General features: G+C 43.9%; 1 protein-coding gene across 9 annotated transcripts in view; it reads right to left on the bottom strand.

The window, feature by feature from the left end:
- The window catches only part of RFX2 (regulatory factor X2), a 64,145-nt gene extending 39,119 nt beyond the window's left edge, over positions 1–25,026 (bottom strand). For 7 of the 9 annotated variants that reach the window (XR_009960868.1, XM_062596094.1, XM_062596097.1 and 4 more), the window contains exon 1: positions 24,894–25,026. The gene's annotated coding sequence lies outside the window, so the exon portion shown is untranslated. Of the gene's footprint in view, positions 1–19,599; positions 19,714–24,893 lie in introns of all 9 variants that reach the window. The other 2 variants (XM_062596102.1, XM_062596096.1) reach the window with 1 other exon arrangement.
- Positions 25,027–26,921: the final 1,895 nt, after the last annotated feature.

Genomic DNA, 26,921 nt, shown 5'->3' with positions numbered 1-26,921 from the left:
CTGAGAACCCTCAATACTGTCCAAAGTAACAGAAAAGGAATGCAGGGAACTGCAGATTTTGACTTACTTTCTTAATACATGCACACCATCCATCAGCTTTATCCACCACACTCTCTGCTGCTTTTATTTTACTAGAGAAAATGTTCTTAAATGTTTTCCATTCCCTTCAACATTACTGGCTTAGCCTCCATTTAATAATTTGCCCCGAAAAGGCATTGGTTGTATTTTAACTGGAGCAAATAAAGGAAGCGTTCCTTTGCTTGTAGAAAACCTGTATCTTATATGAATGAAAATGTGATCAGGTCGATTATACCACCCTAGAGGAGAACTAAGACAAAACATATTTGTCTGAAATCTTTTTTTCCCCCATGCATATCTCCAGAGCATGATATCTCCCAGAAATGCCAGGAGTTTCCCTGCAATCCTAATCAAGATTTTTTTTTCTCTATAGCCCATAAAACTCAGAAGCCAGAGGAGCGTATTAGGAGGCACTTCCAGGCTGCCAGCAAGCGGCTCTGACCCAAGACCAAGAGCCAAGGACGCTCCCATGTCTACACCCAATAACCTGCTTGGTGAAAACATGGGTCCAGCTCTCCCATGAGTGAAACCCAAGAAACTCATTGCAGCGAAGAACATGTCCAACCAGCGGGTTTAGGGCTTAAAGTTATCTTGTCTTTAGGACAGTATAACGGATGCTGGTAGGAAACAAAGCTCTGAATGCAGTTAATAACAGGTTTATCGTAAAACATCTGGAAGTCTGGCTGCTCAGCACCTGAGCTGAATCCTCCACCAAAACGTTATATATCTGGCACTCAGGATACCAGCTTGACTTAGAAGACCTACAGTATTTCCTGTTTTTTAAAATGCTTTAAAAGCCCTAATGCCTGCTGCTTTGGCTTTCTGATGGAGCCAGGAAATGCAAAATCGGGTTAAGATTGTCTTGCTCACAGCGGCGAGTGCTCGTGTGCTATTCGCACCCCCAGGGCTACCAAAGCTGCCACCTTTTGCCACCAGATCAAAACAGCCCTTCCTAAATCAGCATCCTAGTTCAGCAGAGGGCAGGCACAAAGGTTTGGGCCACCTCTCTCTCTTTGAGCCACGTGAACGTGCCGTCATGACCACTGCAGTTAAAATTTGCTATTCCAAACTAACACGAGTTGGCACTCGAGCCAGCTCATCCCAGGAGTGTCCTGAACTGCATGTCATAACCTTTAGCCTTTCCATAAGCAGTGGTAAGCAGAGGGGACGGAAGGAGAAACCAAACACAGCAAGGAACTTGATAATAGGCTGATTCTGGGGAGGCTGCTTATTAAATTGCTTCAAAATGTTATAAATGGAGAAGGCACCAGAGCCTTCCACTGATTAGGTTAAATTAATTTAAAACAGAGGCAAACGCTGCTTGTCTAAGAGCTCTAGTTACCTGGAAACACAGATAAACCCCAAACATGAGTTTCAAGGACAGCAAGCAGTAAGGCTGTTTTTTTTTTCCAGAAACTCAGTCCTCATGGAAAAATACAAATTTGGAAGTGGCTTTTATTAGCAATAGTTAATAATACACTGGAGTACAAATATGTACTTAGTCTTTAATTGGATTTCATGGAACTGAGTCATGTAGTATACATATATATATATATATTATATATATACACACACACACTCACACAGATATACAATGGTTGTGTAAAAGCAGTTCACTAATCTTTGTTGTTTCTTTAAAAATAACTTTTGCAGAGGCAGAAGAGAGCTAAGAATGCATCTGGCGCTGGCTGATCAAATGGAGTTTCCTTAAGAGCCAGTTGAGACCGAAAAGCAGAAGCAGTGATGGGTTAGCATCGCTGGCAGCCAGCTGTTGACAAGTCCTGCATGCATGGATCTCCGACCTGAACGCGGGCAAAGTAACTTTGCGAACTTGCCTCCCCTATGGAAACATGTCCCTTTTTCCTTTCAGCTGAGTAATATGAACACGCTGCAAGTGTCAAAAATGAGACTGGGTTCCTTTAGATCTGAATGTGTGCCTCCTGGTGCTCAGAAATCGCGTGCAGGCCAGCATACAGCTCTTTACTGCCCTGCTGCATTTCATCCTCAGTCTGCTAACAGCTTAACCTGAAAGAGCCTCAGCTGCCTGTTTTTAGGAAAAACCTCAAACCATTTCCAGATGGGCACAACCCTGTCAATAAATGCTTGAAACTACCTGTGTCTTTCCTATGAACTTCCAAAACTTTGACTTCAGGAAGATTTGCTAGAGCCATGGTAGATATGCTGCCCAAGAGGCACAACTTCTTAAGATCTGCTGAGTGAAAAGGCAGCTTCCACACATGGAAAGACGAGTAAGAGTCACACACTAAACACTGCTCTGCATCCAGGCCTTTCAGATCCCAGCTGCAACACAAGTTGTGGGCTTAAATTAATCATTTCCCCACACTTTTAAAAGCAACTCATTTGTGCACCACTGAGTTTCCCAGGACTGTGATTCAATAGGGGAAATCTGGGGAAATGTGGTACGTTGGCCAAAAACCTGGCAAAAAAGCATTTCAAAGGTTCCCTTCTAGGACAAATCTTCAGATTTCAGCTGCCAACTAAATGAAAACATCTGGCCTCTCACACCAGGGGTCTGTAGCTCTGTGTCTGCATGCTCCCGAGCACCTGCATACATCTAGTCCTCCTCAGATTGGACTAAGCTCCTTCTAGGATGAGAAACTGCAAAGTGACATTGACTACTCACCTGAGCTTTCGCAAACCCAATTTTTGTAGCTCGTCCTACGGCAGAAAAGCACAGAATAGCTTATTTTAAATTTACTCCAACAGAACAGCTTGCTCTTAACCTATACGTGCATCAGCCCTCACTTTTTACTCGTTTAGACCAGACAGTTCTTTGACTGGTCTTTAAGCTGGCCAGCCCTTTGACAAGTTGAACGCGAAGCAGGCGACTTGCTGCAGCGTTTCATTTACGCGTGGGGCAGCAGCTGTTTCCACCATGCCTATCTGCTCAACAGCAAATACAGAAGTAACTGCTGCCAACGCAGTTCAATATATTGTTATTTATTTACATAGCGTCATTCACAAGTATCGTGGCGCTTCCCAGAGTTAAGCAGAACAAGCCACAAGCATAAACGGTGACCATTCAGAAAAAAAGAAAAAAAAAAAAAAAAAAAAAAAAAAAGACTTGAAGTTAGATTTTGAAGCAGCAGCTGAGCCAGCACACTGGAGATCTCTGGGGAAGGGATCTACCATGGGGTGCGCTGGCATTTCTAAGTGTGCTCATCAGAATTGCAGGTGGACATGGAAGAGTCCCGAAACTACAAGTCACAGTTGCTAATCTATTTTATGATAGTACTCATCACATATTTCTGCAAGTAACACGACAGAAAGGACTGCTCTCCAGACCAGTGAAAAGGAGGAATTATCTGTTTTTATCCACAGAAATTTAAGGCTCTTGCAGTTACTAGTAATTGTTACTTGCAGAGTCCAGGATTAAAACAAGACCCCGGAGAGAAAATGCAAGATGCAGTTCTTCCAGGAAGGGCTGGTTTGGATTCCTGGAAATGCAGGTTTGGAAGAAATGTTCAGATATGCTGCACTTAGAGAAAGGCACTGCTGTATTTTTGGTGAGGCCAGTAACAGCACAGACTGCATTTGAGAGGAACAGGAGGAGATAAAGGCTTGCGACAAACACACATCAGTCTAATACTTCCTACTTTGCAGCTATCTTGACTACAAAGAAAAAAAATCCACTATTCCTGAGCTAGAACCAACTGTGTTGTATCTTTTATCCCAGCAAAAAATTCCCAGGGCCAGGATTTTTGGCCTGGAGACCTGGGTGGGCACCTTACCGACAGGTATCTCGACCCACTCAGCTTTCTGGCTCTGAGCTGGTGGAAGAAGGGTTCAGGTAACACCTCAGAACCCTTCTTTTACTCACGCACAACACGACAATGCAGAGCTGAAGTTTTAACAGCAGATGAGCGCTGTGCTCAGAGGCCGTCTGAGATTTAAGTCACTTGGGGGAAGTTTTGAGTCATTCTGAAACACGCAACCACCCTGGGGAGGAGCAGGGGGGAAGCGAGAGTGTTATCTTCCGTCGTAATTCCGAGATTTTTTAGGCGTTACAGGGGGAGGCTCTGACCCCTTCCCAACAAAATCTTTCCACGAGCAAGCTAACGCAGCGAGTGGCGGCAAATAAACCGGCCGGCGGCAACCCAGCCGCGCCGAACCGCGGCTCAAACACCCGCCTGAGCGGCATGGGGGGGGAGGGAGAGGCAGGCGGAGGCGCCGCGCGAGGGCGGGAGCGCGCGCTGCTTGGCGCGGCCGGCGCGGGCCCGCCTTGTTTGTCAAGCCCCGAGCGTTGCTAGGGGCGACGCAGCCCGCTCCGGTCGCCAGGGCGCGTTGCCGGGCGACGGCGGGAACACTTCCCAAACCAAACAATGCCGCCGCGCGCGGCCCCCCCCCCACCTCCACACACACACCCCGCCCCTCCCCCACCCCCCCGGCCCGCAGTCGCCGGGGCGAAAACGCACTAAATATGTCAGCGATTATTTTCAGAGGAGCGGCAAATAATTTCTTCGCTATAGTAACCGAGGAGGTGGCAGGGAGCACATTTTAAAAAATTATTTTTAAGTGATTATTTCAGAATAAATAGACTGTCAGGCTAGACTCTTGCCTTTGAGGCCGATGCCCAGGAGAGGGGCTTTCGAAAAAGGTGTTATTCTGAAAAACAGGAAGGTGTTCACCTCTTTTGGAGACAGTGGTACCTAGCGGTTGTGCACACCACCAGCGGAGCTGTAGCCCAGCACTGCCAGATCTCCCTGCAAACCAGCCCCAGGCACAAGTAGTTCCCCAAATTTCCTCCTCCTCCTCCTCCCCCAAATTGGAGATCCCTGCAAATTTCCCAGCAGGTTTTAGCTTTTCAGCAACAGGTTTGTTTTTTCCCCCCGAGTTGTCCGTAAAGGTGCTGGGAAAGGGGATGTCGGCTAAGAGTGCTGCATTTGGGAAACAAGCATTCAGGAGGAGGTGTTGGGTTTTGTGGGTCTTCTGATTTAGTAACGAGGAGAAACTCCTCAGAAAGGTGTTTTTTCCCCGAATCTGTGAACATGTGAAACTTAGGCAAAATGGAGAACCTGTTTTTTTTTTTTTTTTTTTTTTTTTAACATTAAAAGTTGAGGCTAAAAGTTTACATTCAGAGAACTTTAAGCAGGACCTCAGGCAATCTTTATAAAAAAAAAAGCATGGAGGGTTTTTTTTGTTGTTCACAGATCATTGGCCTGGACACAGTGGTACGATCTAAAACATAAAAATTCTGCTTTGCTTGCTAATCATCAAGGCCACACGCAGCTGTCATATGCTCTCAAATCAATAGGAGCGGAATTGGGGCAGAATTTGTCCCTCAGACTTTTAAATCTAAGCTCCGACACTGGCTTATCCCACCAAATGTTGCCAAGTTCAAAGCATGGGCTGGTTTAAGTGTTTCTTGCCCCAGGCATTTATCTACTAATAGCATAGTCTTCCAGGGCACTGCAGCATGGCATTCACCTCTCAGTGGCAAGTGTCATAAAAACCAGAAATCACTCATCCATCGGATAAAAAAAAGCCATAGTACTGGACACTTTAAATAAGGCCTTTCAAAAATTGCTTTCTTTATTCAATTAAGGATTTGGTTTTCAAACTATTGCCGACTCAAACCACCAAGGTACTCCTCAGCCTGCTCGCATTGGATTGCGTTCATCTCCTTCCTGCCTTTTGCCCTCAGCAATGGTAGCTTTTTAAATCTTTTAAAAATCTTTAAAGGAGGCACGTGACCTTCTCCTGGTGATGTTCGGAGTGGCGTTTAACAGAGACCAGACCCTTGTGCAAGACAGCCAGGAGGCCAGCATAGCTTGGCACCTGAAAAGTGACAGCAGAAAACCAAGAGATGCCAAAAGTTAAAGCAAATACATAGCATTCGCAGCCCGTTGTAGCGATTTGGTACCATTTGCACTCGCTCCACGGGAAAAAGCAAACGGAAAATAAGCTCCTTTACTTAACATTTTCCTTGCCTATATGTTGCCTTGTTGTACACTTTGGTACTAAAATACTGTACTGAGATGCTGTAGCAAGTGTGAAGCAAGCCAAAACTTGCTGTCTAGACTCAGCCAGGCTTTGGTCCTTGCACCAAACTAGAGGGATATCTCTGCTGGCATTAATCCAAGGCCCATCAACTCATTTCAAAGACTACAAGAGGCTGATTGCCATGAAAGAGCCACTGTTCTTATTCCGTATTGAGATGGGCAAATTAAACCCAAGACTTTTCTCATTCCACTCCTTTCTGTTAAGTGCCCTCATTTCTGCCTTTAATATGCTAAAAAGTTACCACTGGGACAAGGCGAATGCATTAAAATTGAGGATTGACACCTCTCATTGCAAGTGTGGATATCAATGTGTGTGGCAGGGGTAGAGTTCCAGTTTCTGGAGTCCTGTTACTGCCCCAGCTATCCCCTTCCCTCTCCCCCTCAAAAAAAGTTTCAAGCTTTCTAACTTTTTCAGTAAGAGTAAAAATAAGGCCACCAATTTCAGAAAGGCAATATTTAAACAACTTTCCGTATTTTTATCTTCTAAGGTTTTTTAATTCGATCTTTTCTGGTCTACTTGGCAGGAAGGGGGCAGGTTATATACAATCATATGCCATTTCAAACACCACCACCCTCCAAAGAAAAAAAAACCCTTGAAGTATCTTTCACTTTCCAGAAAACAAAATGTGCATCCACTTTTTGTAAGAATGAGGGTGATGTTAGCAGAGGTAAGTACAACTGCTGGAGCTATTTCCAGTCTATACATCATTTACTGCATGGGATCAGCAGTATATTGAAAAAAAAAAAAAAAAAAAAAAAAAAAAAAAAAAGGAGGGAAAAAAGAAGAAAGAAATGCTAGTGATCTCCAGACTGCTAAGATACAGTCTTAAAATTTAAGGAAAAAAAATTAAGGAAAAACTAGCTTTGAGAGATTCTTCCCCCCCCCCCAAATCTCTAGAAACCATACAAAAATTTAACACCTCCGTTTGGCTAAAGCTTTCCAAGTTGCACTTGAGAGAAAGAGGGGGGAAAAAAAGAAAAAAAAAAAAAAGAAAAGAAAGAAAAGGAAAAACAGATGGGGGTTGGGGAACGGACAGTGATGAGCCAACAGAGCTAAAATATCCATTAGTGGTAAATTCCACCATCTCCCCTCCCCTCCCCCAAAAAAAAACCCGAACTGCACGGGTCAGATTCCACCCGCAGACCGAAAAACCAGCTCCAACCACGTTCACTCAGCCGGGCCTTTTTATTCTCCTGCTTGTCTAGCTGGCTGCTAGGCAACCGTAGCAGCATTGTTGCTCATATGCATTAAGTATTAACTATTATTTCATTCCTTCCCCCCTTTCTCCAAAAAGGACAAGCTCGATTCATTGCAGATGGTTCAAAAGCCAAAGCTGTGCTAAACTAGGCTGGAAACAGAGCTAAAGCCCTGCAGGGTTGAAAATAGCCAGGTTGCTCGGCACCGCTGGATGCCCTCGACACGGATGCTTTGGGACGCGAGGGGTTTCCAGCCCCAGAACCTACCGTCAGCACCCTCGCTAGGGGCTCAAGCCCTCAGTGTGAGTGCATGGGGAGATGTGGCGATCCCGAGACACCCTCCGGAGGTACCTGCCTCACTCCACTGCCTCTGCCAGGCGTCCGAAATCCTGGCTGAAGTTTAGTCCCTATCCTGAAGCAGTGCAAACATCCCTGCTGCACAGAAACTTCACACAAGAGGAGACCAAGGCATGATAGCAAGAGATGTCCTTTCAAAGGCTCAATCTTCTCTTGTGATAATAAAGCCCTAATTCTGCCTAGATGGGATGCAGAATCGGGGGGAGATTGACAACGTAGTTACCCTGCCCAAGGCCAAGCTAAGGTACAAGTTAAGAGACCGCACAGCGAATGTGCAAGACTTTCTGCTTCCCTCCCTCCAGCAAACCAACTTTGCTACCACTTGGCAAGTAGCATTCCCATCTCTGCCAGAGGCAACTCTTCCAGCAAGTTTGGTAGACATTGTGTGTTTGAAGAGGGGGAAGAAAAGAAAAAAAAATCATAGATTTGGGATAGACCAGAAGCTTCTGGCATTTAGAAATGGCAGGAATACTTTCGGTCCACAAATAAATTCAGCAGTTTCACCACACAGCCTCACAGTAAGCGTAAACCAGAGATAAAAACATAAATAAGGTAACTGCCATTAGATGACACAATGATAACAAATATAGATATAAATGGGTCATATCTGAAAAGCAAAAACTATGACTGAATGATATTACAATGAGTGAGCTATTAAAAAACAAGCAAAAGCAGGATAAAAGCTCTCATCTTCATCGTTGAAAACTTTAATCTATCTCAAGCATTTTCCCCAGCTCCTTATATGCTTGCAAGATCCTGCTTCTATTGATGATACAACCAGTCCTACAACACCTCTTTTCCTCCCCGAAAGCACACGTGTTTGCATGTGTGCGGACCTATGAGAAACATGGTAGTTACAAAATCTGAAAATTGCAACTCCAGAACCAAAAGAAGTGTTATTGTGGTTGTGCTTCCTCCAGCCATGCAATGTATTTTAAATACTCCAAGGATTTGGCTAGCTTAAACATCAGTGTAATAAGAGAATCTACAAGATTGCCATTTGAACAGAGCTTTGTTGCATCAAAGACTGACAATCATCAGGCACTACCAAGGGATTAAAACCTTCTGAGGGACTGTCCTTTTACCATACATGCCAAGATTGACATGTCAGCTCCACTTGAGAGCTTGCTCCCAAAATTCAATGATGCATGACATGTGAAGCAATTACAAGAACAACCTTTCCTAACAGAGGAAGAAGGTGCTACCAACAACAAGTTCTCACAAAAAACAAACAGATGCCAACAGATTTTTCACCTGCAAACAGACTGCAAAGCAACCAGAAAGAACTGAGTACCACTGCCCTGGAATGAAAGGTTGCCAAATAGGCCAGAGCCCCTCGCTCTGCAGGCCCAGTGACATTTTTGAGTAATTACAAAACCTTAAGATCCATTATAATGTTAATTTGCTGCCTAGTTGTTGTGGAGAAGCGCAATTTGATGCTGTGTAGCTACGATACACACTGGAAGGCATGCTAAGAATGCCTCTGCTCACAAACTGAGCGACTGCACGGAGATCACGAGCCAGAGCATGCATCGAATGGTGCAGAAAGAGCACACATACACCTCTGCAGAGCCGGGAAAGAACTCCAGTTACAGAACAGGTCCTGTTTATCAGGCCCTCTCCACACATGCATGAAGGCCCACTGCAACCAAACCTCTAGGCACCAAGCAAGGAGAGCACCTGCATTACTTCACATTTTCACACTCTCCTCCCCCATGCACACATCATATCAGAGACTATGAGGGTACCATTATGTATCAAACATCACATTTCCTTATTCCAAACAAAGAAATTAGTATTTGCCTTAATTAAGAGTAGCCTATTGATTTATGTCATGATCTTAGTGCAAGTTCTCTGTCTAAATGATGTCTTTAATAAAGGCCTGGTAGAAAAATGATTGTTTTTCAAATTATGAGGCATTTCCTGGGTTGTGGGCTGCACTTGTAAGCAACAATAGTGGGCTACAGCTGAGGACAACAAAACCTTTTAAAATTAAAGCAAATCTTAATACATGGTGACCACTGGGTGTTACCCTGCCCATTTCATAATTAAGAACAGAAGCAATAACAGCATATTTTTTAACTAATGTCACAGCACATTTGGAACCAGAATCATTTAATTTCTTAAATATAACTATTAAGAGGACTGCCAGACTTGATATCAATTTTCCTCCACAATGTAAGTTGATTAAATGAAAACTAATGCTTTGTAACAGTAAACTTCATGGAACAGTTTCGTAATTTGCAGATGGAAATACAGAAGAGGAGTCTATTCCCATTCAGTCAAATGCAAGTACCTAGTTAGTTTAAAAAATATTTTTTCGAAGTATCAATAGCGTCCAAATTATGCAAGAGAGGAAAAACGCATCTATCTCCTCTAGAAAAGAAAGCTGTCAGCTGCTGAAAACAGAGTAACTACCCTTGTAGGGGTAAATAATCAGCAAAGCAAATACCAGTGGGAAAGTGCAGCAACACTGGCAAAGACAAGAGGTTGAGGGATATTCTTTCGGTCGAAATTACTAACAGTGCCTTTTCTCCCTCCTTTACAGAATGTGGAGTGAAAAACAGCTTGAGTAATAGCAAAGGATGGTGGATTACCTTGGCAAATCAAAGTTACTGACCACAAGACACACTGGTTGTGACAGCTTCTTATGCTTACTTAATAGATATTTCAAATAGTAGCAACCTGTCACACGTGTTTAGTCAGGCTTAAAGGTTGATAGACCCCCTGACGGGGCTGGGAGGCTCTCCTGAGCCACCCATCCCACCCACTACCCACCTGCCTCGCAGCCACTTGCAGATGTGGCTCTCGTGCTCACCTACCTGCAATATTGCACCTGCCTCAGGCCCCTGCCAAGAAGGGTTTACTTTAGTTCTTAAAGCACACAATTGAACTGGCCATGGAGGGTGAAGCATCAGGCCACTTCTTGCAGACTCCTGGAGGAAGGTGGAACTCCCCCAGCTGGCCAGATGTTTGCAAATTCAAAGAGCCTAATTAACAGTTCAAGGATGAGCAAAATTTGTTATTGTTATAAGGAAGGTCAGCCTCCCTCACAGTGACACTGACTTAAAAGCTTCGTATCAAAGCTAGAAGAACAAGGAGCAGCTATTTTCTCTTCAGAATGGTTAAGGAGATGCGAGGATGGTCTCCAGCTGCTATAGCTTGGACAACAATACCGTCAGACATACAAGTCAAACACTGCAGTCTTAAGCATCTTCCAGACTTGCCATTCTGTTCTTTTTGTAAAAGTTTAAAGGTCAAGAAATACCTAATTGCTCTGAACTTTCATCAGGAACTTTTCCCCTTATTCTACTGCAAAGCACAATGAAGACATGGTGTACGGAGTGTAAAGCTTTCCACGAATTTTTCAACAGGAGATACTACACTGGCAGCCTAATTAAATTTTATATATATATATATATATTTTATATATATATATATAAAATCAGACAGTATTCATATCTTCTAGTAGCACTGGGGATTACTACATTTTTTTAAAATTATATATTTTTCAGATATTGACCCATTACTACTCTCCCTTGGATTTCCTTTCATTTAAATCAATTACATAAACCAGCTTTTAAATAGAAAGCCAGAAGATATATGCAAACATCAATCTCACCATCCATAAAGTTTCATATATGCAGTGTTCATTCCCCAAAAAGAAAGAAAAAAAAAAGAACGTTTACTAAAGGGAGAGGACAGGTTGAGTAGCATTAATTGTGGATATTTTTGGCATTGAGTAACAGAATGAACTGATTTTTTATTTGACAAAATATTGCACTGGGATTTCTACATTATCCATACTTGACCCTTTCGTGCTCCCTGACTCATGGGTCTCTCATGGGCTATGATCCGAAGACGTTTACAAGACGAACGTGCTTCAAACAACTTGAGGCATGTTAAAAAACCATCCAATACCTCTAGAGAGCCTCAATCCAGCAGGTAGCTGAAGTCAATTGTACGCCAATTTTAAAAGAAAAATGCTGTGTTTCCTTAGAGAAACAAAAAATTAACCTTTTTCTGGCTCTTATGGATTGAGAATAGATTTGGGTGGGGAAGGGAAGAAAGACAGCTTCTTTATAGCAGCCAGATGGAACTCCAAATCTAGACAGTTTACTCAGTGAGCTAAGGGGAAGACGTCAAAATATGCTTTCCATTAATGTAATAGTTGAAAACATAACTGATCTAAAATACTATATACAAACAATTACTGTTCTGCTAACAGAACTTATGCCAATGCGCATGGTTTTATAACCATAGTTTAACAGCAACAGAGTTATAAGTCAGCAATATGGTATTTTATTCTTAAATATTTGCTTGGGATGCTACTTGATATCAGACTTCAGTCAAAATAAACTTTAGCAAGCAGTACGTTAGATGATCCCATCTGCCTATTTTAAAGACAAAAAAATCATACTTAATTTCCAGTTAGGTCCTCCAAACCAGAAGGGTTAGTTTCTGTTCTGATTTACCATGATGCAAAGCTGGAGTGAGTGGATTTACTTCAGTGGTACAGGTCAGAGACGTACGTATAATCAAGGTATTAAGAGTGTTAAACAAAAACTAAAACCTCAAACCCAAGTACAATACATTCATTTTCTTTAGTGGAGAAGCGTTACCTGGTGCAGATGGGAGACAATACCATCTTCTTTGCGTTTTTACTTACATTGTTCAGGCAAAAGTACTTCAGTAGAAATAATTATTCACTTTGTTCAGATAAGTACTTACAGAAGTTTGTTTTCTCTCAGTACGTGCCAAGAAGCCCGCTAGCCGAACCTCCAACATCGACAGAAGGCTACCGAGCGATCTTTTAAACACGCAACTCAAGAAAGGGACTCAAAGGAATACTACAAGCAGTTTATATTAAGTTCACAAGAGACGTTGTTGTTGTCTTCTTAGAGACAGTTACAGCGCTGAAGCTTGGAGCTATTTGTGAGCAGAAAAATCAGGGCTCTAACTTTGATCTTTAATCCTGTGAGCATGTGCATGCACGTATGCGCCCAAGAGAGAACATTAGGCTTCTGCAGTGGGCAAATGCTCACTCTTCCTATGTATTCATAAAGCAGGATCAATATAGAGAGTAATTTACCTTCCAAAATAGGTTTTCAACACTACTGGCTTGAATGGAATAACAGTCAACTCACTGTACCCAGCTGCGAGGCCTTCTAAGGGTGGAGGGAAAACTTAAAATGAAAATCCATTGGTTATTACATTATTACACCCTATTCTTATGTACCTTCTTTATTTGGCCCTGGATTTTCCACCCATCAGCACATGCTACTGCTGACTTGGGGGAAATCATGCTTCCGGGCAAAAGACTGGAAAAGCTTATCTCTAATCTTAATTTTCTGATGCAAGTTACTAACTTTCATAAATCTAATAGAGAAAAAGCTATAAATTTTAATTTCATAACGGCCACAGGCTATTAGTTCTTACTCTCTTCCAAGTCAGTATTAGCCTGGGATGAGTGTAAGCCAGAAGTATAAAGTAGAAATGCATCAATGTATAACCTATTCCCTCCCCCCCAAACAGAAATTTTGCATAACTTATGTAATTCAGTCCTCTTCTATGAAGAAAGAAGGTAGAAATCAGGAGAGGATTTCAGTGTGAAACATATTTTGTTGTCCAACATCAGAACGTTAATGGAACTACAGAGCTGCCAAAATGAAAGCAATGACAAAAATTCCTTAATAATAGGCTAATAAGATATTCATCACCAAAGTATTTAGTAATTCTTCAGGGAACATGAATAAGGATTACAACATATGATGTATTAAGTCAGTTATTCAGTGGCATTTTGGAAAAAAAAGAAAAGCAGCAGCTCGAGCTTTAGGGGCAAGAAATTAGAATACAGCTGGAAAGATATAATCCACAACTTAAACTGTCTCTTGAAATGCGCAGAAAGAGTTTCAGTGGCACTCCCTATCTTGTGTTTCCCAACAGGTACTGCAAACAGAGCAACATGGAACAGTGGAGCATTAGCTCATCCTCAGTTCATGCTCTCAAATACTTTTTGTTCAAAAGTTCACTTTTTTAAAAGCATGGGGAGCTGAAATAGCTCAGTTAGAAGAGCTTTAGACTGAAGATCTAAAGGTCCCTGGTTCAAGCCCAGGCTTCAGCAAGGAGGGTCTTTGTTGCTGCAACCCTGTCTATCATGCTCTAGGTGACCTTGCTTGAGCAGGGGGGGTTGGACTAGTTGATCTCCAGAGGTCCCTTCCAACCTTACCAATTCTATGATTCCTTTCTATGATTCTACAATGTATGTGTTCACTTGGGTTGTAAGATAGGGTAAAGAATCATGCTACTGGAGTCACAGTGAGAAATCCCTCAATCATTCTCTCCCTCCAAAGCATTTCAAGACCTAAGGTCTTCCCCCTACAAAATTTTTAGGATCAAAACATACTCTGAGCATAGTTTCAGCATCTTTCCAAATACCCTAGCACTTGGCAAAAATCACAATCCCTCTGAAGAAAGCTGGTAATTTATACTAGGAGCAAACTGGGGAGCCTGATTCTCCGAGGAGGCGCTTCCCGTGGATTACGGTTCCCATGCACATCCAGGGGAACCAAGAGCAGTGCTAGCCAGCTCGGCAGCGAGCGCTTCTCTTTGGGGGACGCACGGCAGCCGCAGCTGAGCTCGCACACGTCTCGGCTCTCAGTGTCCAGATAACAGGCGCAAGCGTGTCTGCACAAAACCTCCTGAAAGGGCATGAAGATGAGCAATCCTGGCACTATATTAAAACAACAACAAAGTGAGTGTGTGTGTGAGAGAGGTTTTGAACTGTGAATAAGGCAGCCATCACTTCAGGATTTTAAAACACTTTACAAATCTTAATCCTTACAAACCAACCCATCTCAACCTCTCTATCTCCTGGGAAAAGGCAAGCATTGAATTTTTCCCTAATGGAAAAGGGAAATAAAGGCACAGAGCAATTGAAGTATAGAAGTGGAGACAGGAGCAGAAAGAGGTGGAAGTTGCTGGATCAGAGATTAATTTATACCTCAGGGTACAATCCCCCAGGAGAGCCTAGGGTGGCACACTGCTCCCAAGGGAGCTCCAGCAAGGACGGAGCCCTTAGGCAAGTAGGTGCATCAGAAACATGGAATAAACATCCTTCCGTATGGTGTACCCCTTGGAGCTACAACATATCATAAATACATATATACACACAGGAATAGTTAGTTCCCCAGGGCCTGAATTAACATATGAAGAGATTTTATTGTGACAAAGGCAAGCTATCAGATGTTCTGAAATTAAAACATCTTCTTTCAGTTCCCATTAAAGGAGGAACTGGTGATTAATGCTTTTTACAAATGAGAAATGAAGTCAGAGCTTGCGTGGTACCAGTGGAGCTGGAAGACAGAGCGCATCTCCTTACAGGGTGACAGTAGCCGCACCTGGCCCGTACTCAAGTGTGTTGCATCCTTATGGTATATTAAGGATCAGAATAGCAACTACCCAAAAGTCAACTTTAAAATTAGAGCCTGCAGCTTGTTTATTAAGCACCAATACAACTCATAAGTCATGTATTTCCTCTGTGAAGGTAAAAGAGTATTGGTGCTCAGTGAAATTCATCTCTGACGTGATTATGCATCTTAACTCGCCTAAAGAGATTTTAGTTGCTAGAATCATTGCACTCTTCCCTAGTAACCAAAAGGTTGCGTCTACAGCTGTTACCCCCAACAAGAAGGAAGATTAAGCAACAGGTGACTGATGAGCACAGCACTTCAATGGCTTGGATAGGGACCGCAGAAGCACATATGGGACTGACTAACCACCATCGCCAGTGCAGAAGAATTAACCCTTATCTTTGTTAAAAGATGATTTCTCTCCTCTGCCTGTTCAATAAAACTCTAAAAACTTCAGGGTGGAGACCACACTGTTGTATTTCTGTACAGCACTCAGCGTAGTGGATTATCAGGCGTATATAAGGGCTTCTTGACGCTGTGATAATGCAACTGTTAATGGTTTTTAATTGGTGTTAGAGAATAAGTTTGCAAGAAGCTCTATCAACTTAGTACGTCTACCTCAAGCGAGATTGAGGTTTTTGACAGTCTGGTATTTTGTGTCTGGGCTTCCTGCAACATGTGTTATTAAGCAGTCCAGGCATTATGACTATGCTTTTTGTTTAAAAATGAGGTGTTTAAGTTCTGAGCAGCATCAAGACTAGGAAGAATGAAAATGTAAAAACAGCAGTGATAAGAAGCAAAAAGCATTTTCAGTGCTCCACCATAATTTTAAACACTAATTATATGGCTTAAAACTCTAAACTTACACAATTATCTTTAATGGTTGCAGCATGCAAGATACTATTCTGCAATTTAAATAAGTAAGTTTATTAGTATAACAAGGAGAAGTTCTAGCCACCTGACTGTTTACAGCATGCCAATAGCTCCTATCTTGGAAATATTATCTGATCACAGAGTTGGGAGCAATCATATGGGAGGTAATGAAATCATCATAGTAGATGATGTTATTCCTAAGTGAAAACATTTGCACCATTAATCTCTAGACCTGTAAGTAGGAACAGTCTTTATTTTCACAACACCTGGCTCAAGACAGAGTATGGCAGGTTATTTGCTTCAGCAAACGAGTGCAACAGGCCTGGAGCCTAGAAAAAATGGACAGTGAATTTATATTTTTGAGGAATGGCAATTAATACAGAAAAATCTGCAGTTTAAGTTCAAACAATTGTAGAGGGCAGGTAGCCTGCAAGCAAGCCACTATTTCTTCACGGGTGTGCAGACTGAGCTGAAGGGAGGGAGATTTCGCTTCCCTGGCTTAGTGCAAGTCTTCTGGACAGTGGCGTGCATCTATCATATTAAAAAGAATAAATATTTGCTAGGAAGAAGGAAGTTCTGAAGATTAGCTTGGTGACCAGAAGCCATTATTCCTCTTATTATCTGTACCTATTAAAGAATACTTCCTCTCATGATTGGTCATTTAAGGTCATAAATATTTGAAAAGATCTGCATTTCATCTACTGGGGAAAAGCAAGGGGGTGTTAAACAGCACAGAAAATATTTTGTTTAAATGCAAAGAGTGAGAAGAAATTAGACAGCACTAATCCATGGACACTCATTCACATCTACCCTCACCCTTCACACCCCAGAGATGGATTTCAAGGTTGTTTTTTTCTCAAGTTTAGGGGTGGCAGGGGGGGAGGAAGACAGAGGAGAAAGATATATCCAGTGGGGTTGCAATACCTCCCAACAGCGTAGCTACCATACAGAGAGGCAGGTCTTATCTCAGAATTTGCTTCCTCCCAGTTTTTGTTAATCTTTGTCTTATCAGAGGCTATGCAGAAGTTCTATTTTCTGTCCAAACAAAAACACAGTCTAGGTAAGAAAAGTTATGAGGTTACAGCCTGCTTGCCAGCCAGGCCCCCAAAACTGGGTCAACCAATGGGACCAAAAAAACCTGAACAAATAAACAAAAAAATCCCATAGACTTGACAGTCAGCCTTGTTCCCTGCAAATACCCCCGCACTGTAGGGAGAGGGTCCATCTAATCACACCTCACCAAATGCTCTCCCTTGCTTCGCTTGTCCAACTGCAGCCTGGGTTACAAGGAGCTGCAAAGGTCTGGCTGAATACTGAAAAGCAGGTAAACTCCCACAGCTGGAGGCACCGATATACTGCTGCATAAGGACAGCCTGCTCTCTCCGCCTTTGTCAGAGGAGCTGTGCTTTGTCTGGGTTGAGACTCGGCCAGTTTTGTCCTTCGGCATTGGTGAAACCCTCCATCGCAACAGGCCCTGGGCAGTGGGGAGACGAATGCCATTTTCTGCAGTTATTGCAGCCCGTGCCCTGATGGCCAAGAGCTTCATCTGCACACCGAGGAGCAGGCAGCTCCTAAAGGCTAACACGGTTGTCTCCTACCAAGGCCTTCTGAACCAGCCACAAGAAGCACTAGTCCAACCCGTACATCATCAGACATTGGTCAGCTCAGGGTCAGGACTTGCAGAAGGCCAAATAGGAGAAAGAAAAGAAAAAGGCCTTTCTCAAGAGCAGATTGGAGCACCACTATCTCAAAACCCAGTCCTGGGAGCAACAACATATGACAAGTCCAGTGCGAAAAAACTATCATGAGATACAACACATTCAGATCATCTGGCTTGTTTATGCCTTACAACACTTTTTTTCCAGAAGTTGCCAGTCTAGAAGAGACATGCATCTACCCTCCTCTACAGCCATAAATAATCTATTCAATAAGGTTACTAGAATAACTTCAACTAATGTTATATTCAGAGCACCACTTACAGCAATGTAGAGTTGCTGATTGCCTATATGTGATAGTAATCAAAATTAAACCTCCAGTGCCCTGGTTTCTCTACTAATAGTAGCACCACTTTAGGGAAAAAAGCTCATTGCAAAGTGTCCCACTGTCTCCTGCTCAGCTACGCAAAAGCAGGCCTGTCTCACTCAAAGATTCATAAAATACTGTGCATTAGTTGCTCATGATAGACTAGTTAAACAGGATCTTCACAGGCCCAAAGCTGCATAGGCAGTCATTTTGTGATTTCAGGATGGTCATATTGAAGTCAGATAATTACTCAGCCTAGTACCCTGATGTTCACACAGGCAAAATACTAACAAAGCATACAAAACACGATCCCATCTACCCGAAGTTGGCTATCTGTGGAATAACTTCCCAGATGAGAATTTTCTTCCCAACTTCCTATCCTAGTTAGGGCCATAAACACAAAGATTTTGATTCCTTCTAAAATGATGTTGCCATATCTAGCACACTTGTGGATGTCATCATCTGTTAGCATGAGGTTCCTTTTCTAAAGCCTGCTGAACTCCCAGCATGCCAGATACCCTCCATCAGGGATTAGAAGAAATAGAATAACTAATATAATTCCCCAAACAAGTTGAATGTTTGATTAGGTGTATGTGTTGAACCAGAAATTATCCAGAATAGTTCTGTGGTTGTCATGGTGGCCATAGGATCTTAAGCTAATACTAAATAGTCTAAGACCAACTCATGTGGCAGCTAACGTAATTGCTTGTTATTCTCAAGTTGTTTGCTTATCATCATTCCACCCGCGCCTTTTCCCTTCTCTCTTCTATCCTGATATCTCTTGTCAGTCAGAGATAATGACATCTTCAGAAGAAGGAACATCCTTAATTACATGCTCTGTTCAGTGGGTCCTCTTCCTTGCATTGACCATGAAAAAACCCATCAAATTAATAATTCCAATGCTTCACAAAATTAGCTCCTCAAGAACTGGTGTATCACAGCATAGACTCAGTACTGACTTCATCATAGGGCTTCCACTTAAGTTGAACATTCATAAAACACAACTTTGGCCAGAGAATCATCCCTTTTCACATCCAGATTCACTCACACCATATGGACTTTACAAGGATTCACTCATTCATCGTATGTATGCAAAGGACAAGTGTATGTATGTATTTGCAGTAATGGCATATATGCACATTTGCTCCCCACTGGGAAAACCAAATTGTATTTCAAAGCTGTATGGGAGAAAAGTAAATCCAGCTGTGAACTTCTTCTGTAGAAGAGATGAGGAAAAATACAATTTCACATAGCAAACGCCTCCACCTACATATAATGCCAAAAGCAGCTGCTGCCATTGCCTCATAAGAGCGGAGGCAGCAGAACTGGAGACATGTCTTCTCCTGCTTGTGCATGCTTCTCTGGCCTAAAACATGGGATTTCCTGCTGCACACCACATTACAATGCAAGTCCATTCCTATGACTGCAGCTGAACAAACTCCCTTTTGGAAACCCTGACCCATGCTACAAATTTCTGACAGCAGAACAGCGTCAGCTGGCAAGGGCGCAGAAAGGAAACACACCCCTTCAGCAGTGTGTAGCTATGGTAGCAAAACTCAGGGCAGAGATGCAGCAAACAACAGAAAAGTGCTTTTGTGAGCTTAGCTAGTGCTGCCCAGAGAGGTCCCTGCACAGACCTGGGAGGTGGTGGTACCCACAGAAGCCTTCTTGCCTTCTACTTTTGTTTCTGGTTGTGGCTGTCCCACCAGGTGTGATTTCAGAAGATCGTAGCAGGGGTTCCTTACTTCTCACTGCAAAGGGGAAATGTTTCAGACGTGAGCCCTTCCTCCTCCCCCAGTAATTCATTCCAATCTTCCAGTATTTTCTTTGTAATGAGAAGAGTAGCGTTATCGTAAAGAAATTCAAGTAAGAACTCACTGAGCCACAGAAGGTAGGGACATATCTCAAACTGTCCGTCTTCATCATGGTGCGCACAGCTATGTACATATACAGTCAGACTTTCTCACATGTAAAGCCAGAGAAGAACCATCTCAAACAGAAGAAATAATCTGTGGACACCGGACAGTCATAACCTTGCATCAGTGAACTAAGTGCAGCAGTTGATGCATATATGATGCATCAGAGCAGAATATAACTGCTGCCAGTGCAGCTACCCCTCTTTCAGTTTCCTGGCCTAGAGATACTGAGGATTTACGTTAGCAAACTATTCATTTGCGATAAGGAAACAGGGAATCTATATTTTTTACATTTGTTTTATATAAAGCCATCACTGGCACAGCATTTTGTGACTCCTCTCTCTTTGCAACATGCAGTTAGTCTCCTATGTGCTCAAGTGTGCTATGACACATTTGTACTATGCCACGACTTCTTCAGCATTTATTATGTTCAGAAAAAAAAATGAGATTAGATTTCCATCAAAGAATAAAGAAAGATGTATACTTAACTATTGCCTTTAAATTACTTCTCATTTGGCTTTTGCAGAGTTCTTAAGTCCTGTATAACACCAGATCAACAAAACAAAGCAGTTTTATAAAGTTCAGTTAGGAAAGATTCTTACTACTTTTATATTGGGAAAAAAAATATTGCTCTCTCCCTTTTCTTACCACTACTTCAGAAATTTCCTTGTAAATTTAAGGTTGGATAGATATTGCCTTTCCCCGTTATGTCATAAGCAAGCATGAATAAAATTAAAAGAAACTTTTACATTCATTGACATGAAATCACATGTTAAAAAAACAGAATATTTAGTTATGTGTAAACAAGTTCACTTAATTATGTCAATTTAGATTTTTCTAATTGTTCTATTTATACTAGTTGGTTGAAATGCAAACAGCAATTTTTCATAAAAGCATGACCCAAAGCTAAAGGGTTTGGGTTTTTTTTTCCTAACTGGAAATACAGTTTGTGTACTGATATACACTGAAATAGTTCTCTCCGTGCTTGCTTTGTTATGAAAAGTGATTATCTGTAGCTAGGGCTCTTTACAACAGGATTCCTCTGTTTCGTGTATTAAGGTGCTAAAGAAGTTTTATTGTTGTTGTCTATTTATTTATTTTTTATGTATTTATGGCATAATTAGCTCACATGCTACTCAGATCGAGATGGCCTGACAGGAGAAAGCCAGCACCTTCTTAGACAATAAGGTGGATTTGTGACCGTTTGAACACAGGAATAAAGAACCGCCAGTACAAATAACAGAAAATACCTAGTCTCAAAGCACAGATTGCAGAAAGAAATCCCGCATGTGTTTCCGATACCAGAAACGTAACCCCGAAGCACAGAACTGCTGGGCCTGGTGCACAGGGAGGTTAGGCGCTCCTCTCCTCTAACACCCGCTGCAAGCCCTGGCACGCTGCTCAGGACAGCGCTGTGCTCCAGCTGGCAGCCCTCCAGGCGCTAACTGCGCTGGCATTTGTTGCAAGGGAGGGAAAGAAGGGAAAAACTGGTTTAAATATATCTCAGCAACCTCCAGCAGAAACTTTGGCTGAGAAGCCCAGCGGTAAGATAAGCCCGTTGAATCAGCACTGCCCTCCCTATTCGGTGACTCTGCACACCGTAGGACGCTTTTAGATCTAGAGTAAAACTGAATAAGGTAAATATGTTTGAATAAATTCGGCAAGCTACGTCTATAAGCCTGTATTGAAGTGAAAGCATACTCTGATTGAAACTAAACAGCTGTCAATGCTTTGAGGTGTTACAAGCATGAGACTATTTAAAGAGAATGACTGGAGCCATCTATTTTATTTTGATCAAGCTAGAAAAAGCTACACTTATTAACCACTGACTTATTATTAACCACTTCTATCTGCCTTGAAGATGCTCAGTCACAAAAAGGTACAGGAAGAGTAACAAGAACAGAGGTGACTTTAGTGTCAGGGAATACTTTCCACTAAAAAATCAGCCCCTAACAGACAGCACAGACTTGCAACATCTGCCCATTTCCCTAGAGCCACGGGCCGCTTGTGGCTTCACCAGTTATGGCCTTAAATTACCATTTCACATTTACGTATGCAAAAGTAAGCAGCAAGCATATTTCACATGCACCTTTGTGTATGTACACATGCATATAAACAAATACACACACATATATAAATACTTTCTATATAGCGTGTGTGTGTCTGTGCATGCATAAAAATACATGATTTAACTCTACCTCTCTGCAGACCTCACTCAACTTGTAGTCTTGGCACAGGAGCCCCTTTCCTGCTTCCCAGCCCCATGGTGAGCAGCTCAGCCAGGTGTGCTCTTTTGCCAATTCACTTCATGAGGATGGGCTTCCATTTATGTGACAAGCATATGAACGCACACCTTTCCAGAAGGCAGTGCTCTATGAGAAGGCAGATGATGTGATGAGGGAGAATTTCCTGCGCGGGGCTGTAGCAGTGAGCGTGTCACCCAGCAAGTGGCCCGCAAACGCTCGATCCTCTCCAGCTGTACGTGCCCCACTGCGACGCAGCATCCCAGCTCCCAATGCCGGGCCCTCCCGTGAACAGAACTGATGCACGGGCCCCAGCACAAGGATGCAGTGCTATGCAGGAATTCCTAAAATGCAAACACCTCAGCAGGGAGAGCACCACATGAGATGTCCATGGGAGCCCCACATGAAGCTCGACAGCCCTAGCTCTTCCGTTCCTCTGCAGCATTGCATACTCCCATCATTGCCTAGGAACTTGGTACCCTTCCTGCTTTGCAGACAGCAAACAGGGACAAAGACATTTTAATTCTGTCATTTCTCACTGTCTTTTCTGTATGTTTGCACCCTGAGAGCCAAGATTCTAGCTACATGCTAATCCCAGCTGCCTTTGGAAAGATGAGTATTTCCAAACCTTGCTGGTACAGAAACAACTTCAAGAGCATGAATTCCAAAGGCCAAAAACAAAAATAACAGAGTACACTCACATTCATACATGCCAAAAGGCAAATTAAAAGCAAGTCTCATCAAATGTAAATAAATCTCATGTCTCTTGGGACAGCAATATTTAGTTTTTAAAAAAATGTTTTTCTTTTGTTTTTAAACATGAATGAAGATTGTGAAAGTGAAACAATGCATGATACAATGTGTGACGAAGGGAGCTACTACATACAGAGCTACAGGCCCATCTGGTCCCAGGTACTCAGCAGCCACAGTTTAGTCTTAAGAGTGTGGTTTTTTTCTAGATGGCTGAAGTCAAGTGAGAAATCAAATGTCCAGTTTTGCTCATTTAACCTCTCTCAATAGAGAAAAAAAAGATACCTTCAGAGGCCAATTCATCCCTTCTTAAAACAGATAACCACAACAGGTCCTTCTGAGATGCCTTCCTTTCCATATTGGCTGTAACAAGGCTTTATATGCCTGCCCTTCACTAGTCATATAACTTTAAAATAGCTAACACGAGATAAGATTGAATTCATCTTAAAGCGACTGAAGCAAACCTATTTAGGAAGACAATTAGGGGAAGCACAAAACATACCCAAGTCTTCAGAAGCTTAAGGCTTGTATTTTGAGACTAAACTTCCCCCCTCCTACAAGCAATTTCTGCCTATTCTCAAATGATTGATGACCACGATAAAGAGTTGAAAGCCTGGACATCGGCAGATGAAAGCCTTGACTGACGAATCTGAACGCAATCAGTTTAAGGATACTCCAAGAGCAAATATACTTACTAAATCATTTGATATTAAAGAGCAAAGTGGAATAACTAATAAATAAGATTTGTTTCTTTTAGACAGAAAACCAAAAAAAAAAAAAAAAAGTTAGAGTAGTTCAGAGTTCAGCATCCAAGTTAAAGAATGGAAAGATTTAATCAGGCTGCAGGAACTCATGCTTGAAATAGGCACATACACAAAACCCCGCTTTAACAGGAGATGCATCCTATTTCTCAACATGCTTTATTCAAAGCAAACAGCAGAAACCAAGTCAAGAATAGCCCGTGAATGCTTAAAAATAGGTCCTCTTTCAATTTTCCGCACTTGCTACAACCAAGAGAAAACAAATACTAGCATTTCAAAGCTCTGCAAAACTAAATGGATAAGTTAAGAGTTGAAATCAACCTCCACCCCATCCAATCCCCTCCCCAAAACTGTGCAGTTAATTGAACTGGTAAGAATGCCTAAGGTAAAGGGGGAAGAGACAAAACAAAAGTTTCTTATAAAGGAGCCAGAGCAGTCGGCTACCGTCCCCCCTCCCGCTTTGCAATGTATACTCACACCGTGCATTTACAACCTTACAGCAAACGGAAAAAGCATCGCGGAAGGAGTTTAAGGGTTTCTCCGAACGTTTGTTCAGAGCAAAAACCTGATGCTCAGACTAGGGGGGGGGGGGGGGGGGGAAAAGGCAAGAAGTTAGTTAACAGAGGAGCTGCCGATCCCCGAGAGACGTATCCAGTTCCCCTCCTCCGAGGTAACCGGAGAGCGAAGGGACACAGATCACCAGCACACTATTATCGCCTTTAAACAAATAAGCAAACACAGAAAAAGCACGAAACTTCGACGCCTCAAGTTGCGCCGTCCCAGGAGGCGGGTGGGGGGGGGGGGGGGGGAAGAAGCTCCCGGTAGGGCCCCGAGCCGCAGCGCGACGAGGGCGAGCAGCAAAGCGCAGCGCTGGAGGGAGGCGGCCGCCTCCCCCGCCGCGCCAGACCCGTAACTTCGCCGGGGCGGCGCCGAGGCCCCGCGCCGGCTCGGCCGCGCGGCGGCGGGGGAGGCCGGACTGCGGCGGGGCGTTGCCGGGCCGCCGCCGCGGGCGGGACGGTCCCGTCTGCGGGCACGGCGGCGGCGAGCACCGCTGCCTCGTCCCCGTCCCCGTCCCCCCCCCAGCCCCCGCGTGGCTCCGGGCCCTCCTCAGCCGGCGGGACCCCCCCCTCCCTCCTCCGCTCCTCTCGGGCCGGGCCCGTCCCTGTCCCGCAGCCGGACTTGTCCCTCCGAGCCCCCCGCGCACGACGGCGGCGGCGGCAGCCGCGGCCCCGCGCTCCCCCCCGCCCCGTCCCCGGCTCACCTGCCCTCCCCGCCGGGCTCCGCGGGCTGCGCTGGGCTCCGGCCGCCGGGGCTGCGTGTTGCTCCCGTTGGCAAGTAACAGTCTCCAGGGCTACGGTCACTATGGCGCCTCGCGCCGGGTCTCGAGGCAACTGTTGCTATCCTCTGCCCGTACGTCACGGCTGGGCCCCACCCGCCCCGCGGCGGGAGGGCGGGGGCGTGTCCCGCCCGACGCGGCCGGCGGTTGGCTTAGCGGCTGTCGGTCACCCTGGGGGCGGGAAGTGAAGGATCTGGACCAATGGCGCCGGGGAGGAGGCGGGGCCGAGAGTTGGCGCGCGCTTTGGCGCTTCGGCGCGGGGGCGGGGAGCTGAGGGGATGCTGGAGCCGTTATGGGCCGGGCCGGGCCAGGCCGCGCTCCCTACCCCGGGCCGGGCGGGAAAGGAGAGGGGCAGCGGGTGAGGGATGTGGGACAAGGGAGAGAGACGGTGCTGAGCGGACGGGGACACCGCAGGGGTAAAGGGAATGGGGCTGAGGGGGGACTGGGGACAAGATGGGGGTAAAGGAGAGGAGTGAAGAGATGGAGCTGAGGTGACAAGTTGAGGACAAAGGAGGCTGGTGGAGAGATGGGGCTGAGGTGACTGGGACAAGATGAAGGTGAGGAGACTGAGACAAGGTGGGAGTGAAGAAGCTGGTGGCAAAAGAAGCAAGATGAAGCAGCGAAGGAGTGATGGGAACAGTGAAACAGATGGGGACTGAGGGAGAGCGAGGCCTGGGAAAGAGCTGAGGAAGCAAGGAGAGATGTGGTGCTGTGGGAAAGGAGAGATGAGGGAGCAGATGAAGTGATGGGCTGTTGGAAAAGGAGGTGAGTTGGGGAGAGATGGGCACTGACAGAGGAGGAGCAACAAAAAAATAGGGGCTAATAGGTATGGGAGGAGGTGAGGGCTAAGGCATCAGCATTCATGGAGAGATCTGGAGAGACCTTCTCTGGAGAGAAGGTGCCTTGCTGAGAAAGAGGGGCTGAGGGAGGCACTGGTTGCCTGTGAGGGGCAAAGCTAGGCCCATCTCATCTGCTTCAGGACAACAGCATTCACTTTCTGCTTTGGGAAAGGCGTGTGGGGATGCATGAGGAAGAAGAGCGGAGAGGACGTGGGTTTCAGTTTTCCCTATCCAAAAGGCAGGCTGTCATCTGCCCTTCCATTGTTTATTTGCGATATGAAATTCTAGAAAATTGGCTTGGAATCTGGAAAAAAAATCCATCCTTCAGAGACTTTTTGTTTGTTTGTGTTTATTCAAGTTTGGATGAGATCAGACTGCTGAATTTACCAGGTGTGATAAATTCCCAGTGTCTCATTTGTTCCTTCCCTACCTCCAATATCTTGTTGACAGTTACTGTTACATGAAAACATGCAGATGAGTTTACAATTCATATTGCTGTTGGATCAGGAAGTCCCACACGATCACTGATTCTCTGAGCTGTGCAGTGAGAAAAAGCCAGAAAGGAAAATATCCTTTGCGCCAAACAGTTAACAACTCTAAACAGGTAATTCATGAGAGGGCACAGAAGAGAGACGAAGAGTTACACTGAAGCACCAGTGGTGCCAGAATTGGGAGTATTATAAAGCTGTTAGATAGCCAGGTATGTATTGTTAGATTAATTACATTTTCACTTTAAAAAAAGTTAATTTTTTGATATTAAATATTAAAAAGTTCCTACTGGTTTGTGGGTAACTGGCAAAATTCACTGGAAACAGTCTACTTATAAATAAGCTGCATTTCTGTTCCCTCACTCCTTTCCACAAACAAGGACATTTGCATGTAAACAGGGTCTTTGTTTCTTAAGGGTTCGTTTGCTATTGCTGCTTTTTTTTCTCTACCTGAACTAATAATTCTCCGTGACATCAAAATCGTTTCCACAGCAACCAACTGCGAAGTCAAAAACAACAAACAGAGGATTATAGAGTCCGAGCGGAGCACGGGCAGCTGATAGAGACAGCGATCAGAAATCTCACTTTGATGCAAATTCCACCGAAATAATGGGAATTGTGGTGCG

This window comes from Rhea pennata, chromosome 27 (assembly GCF_028389875.1).
Source record: "Rhea pennata isolate bPtePen1 chromosome 27, bPtePen1.pri, whole genome shotgun sequence".
NCBI classification, from domain to species: Eukaryota; Metazoa; Chordata; class Aves; order Rheiformes; family Rheidae; genus Rhea; species Rhea pennata.
This window is presented reverse-complemented; position numbering and strand designations above follow the sequence as displayed.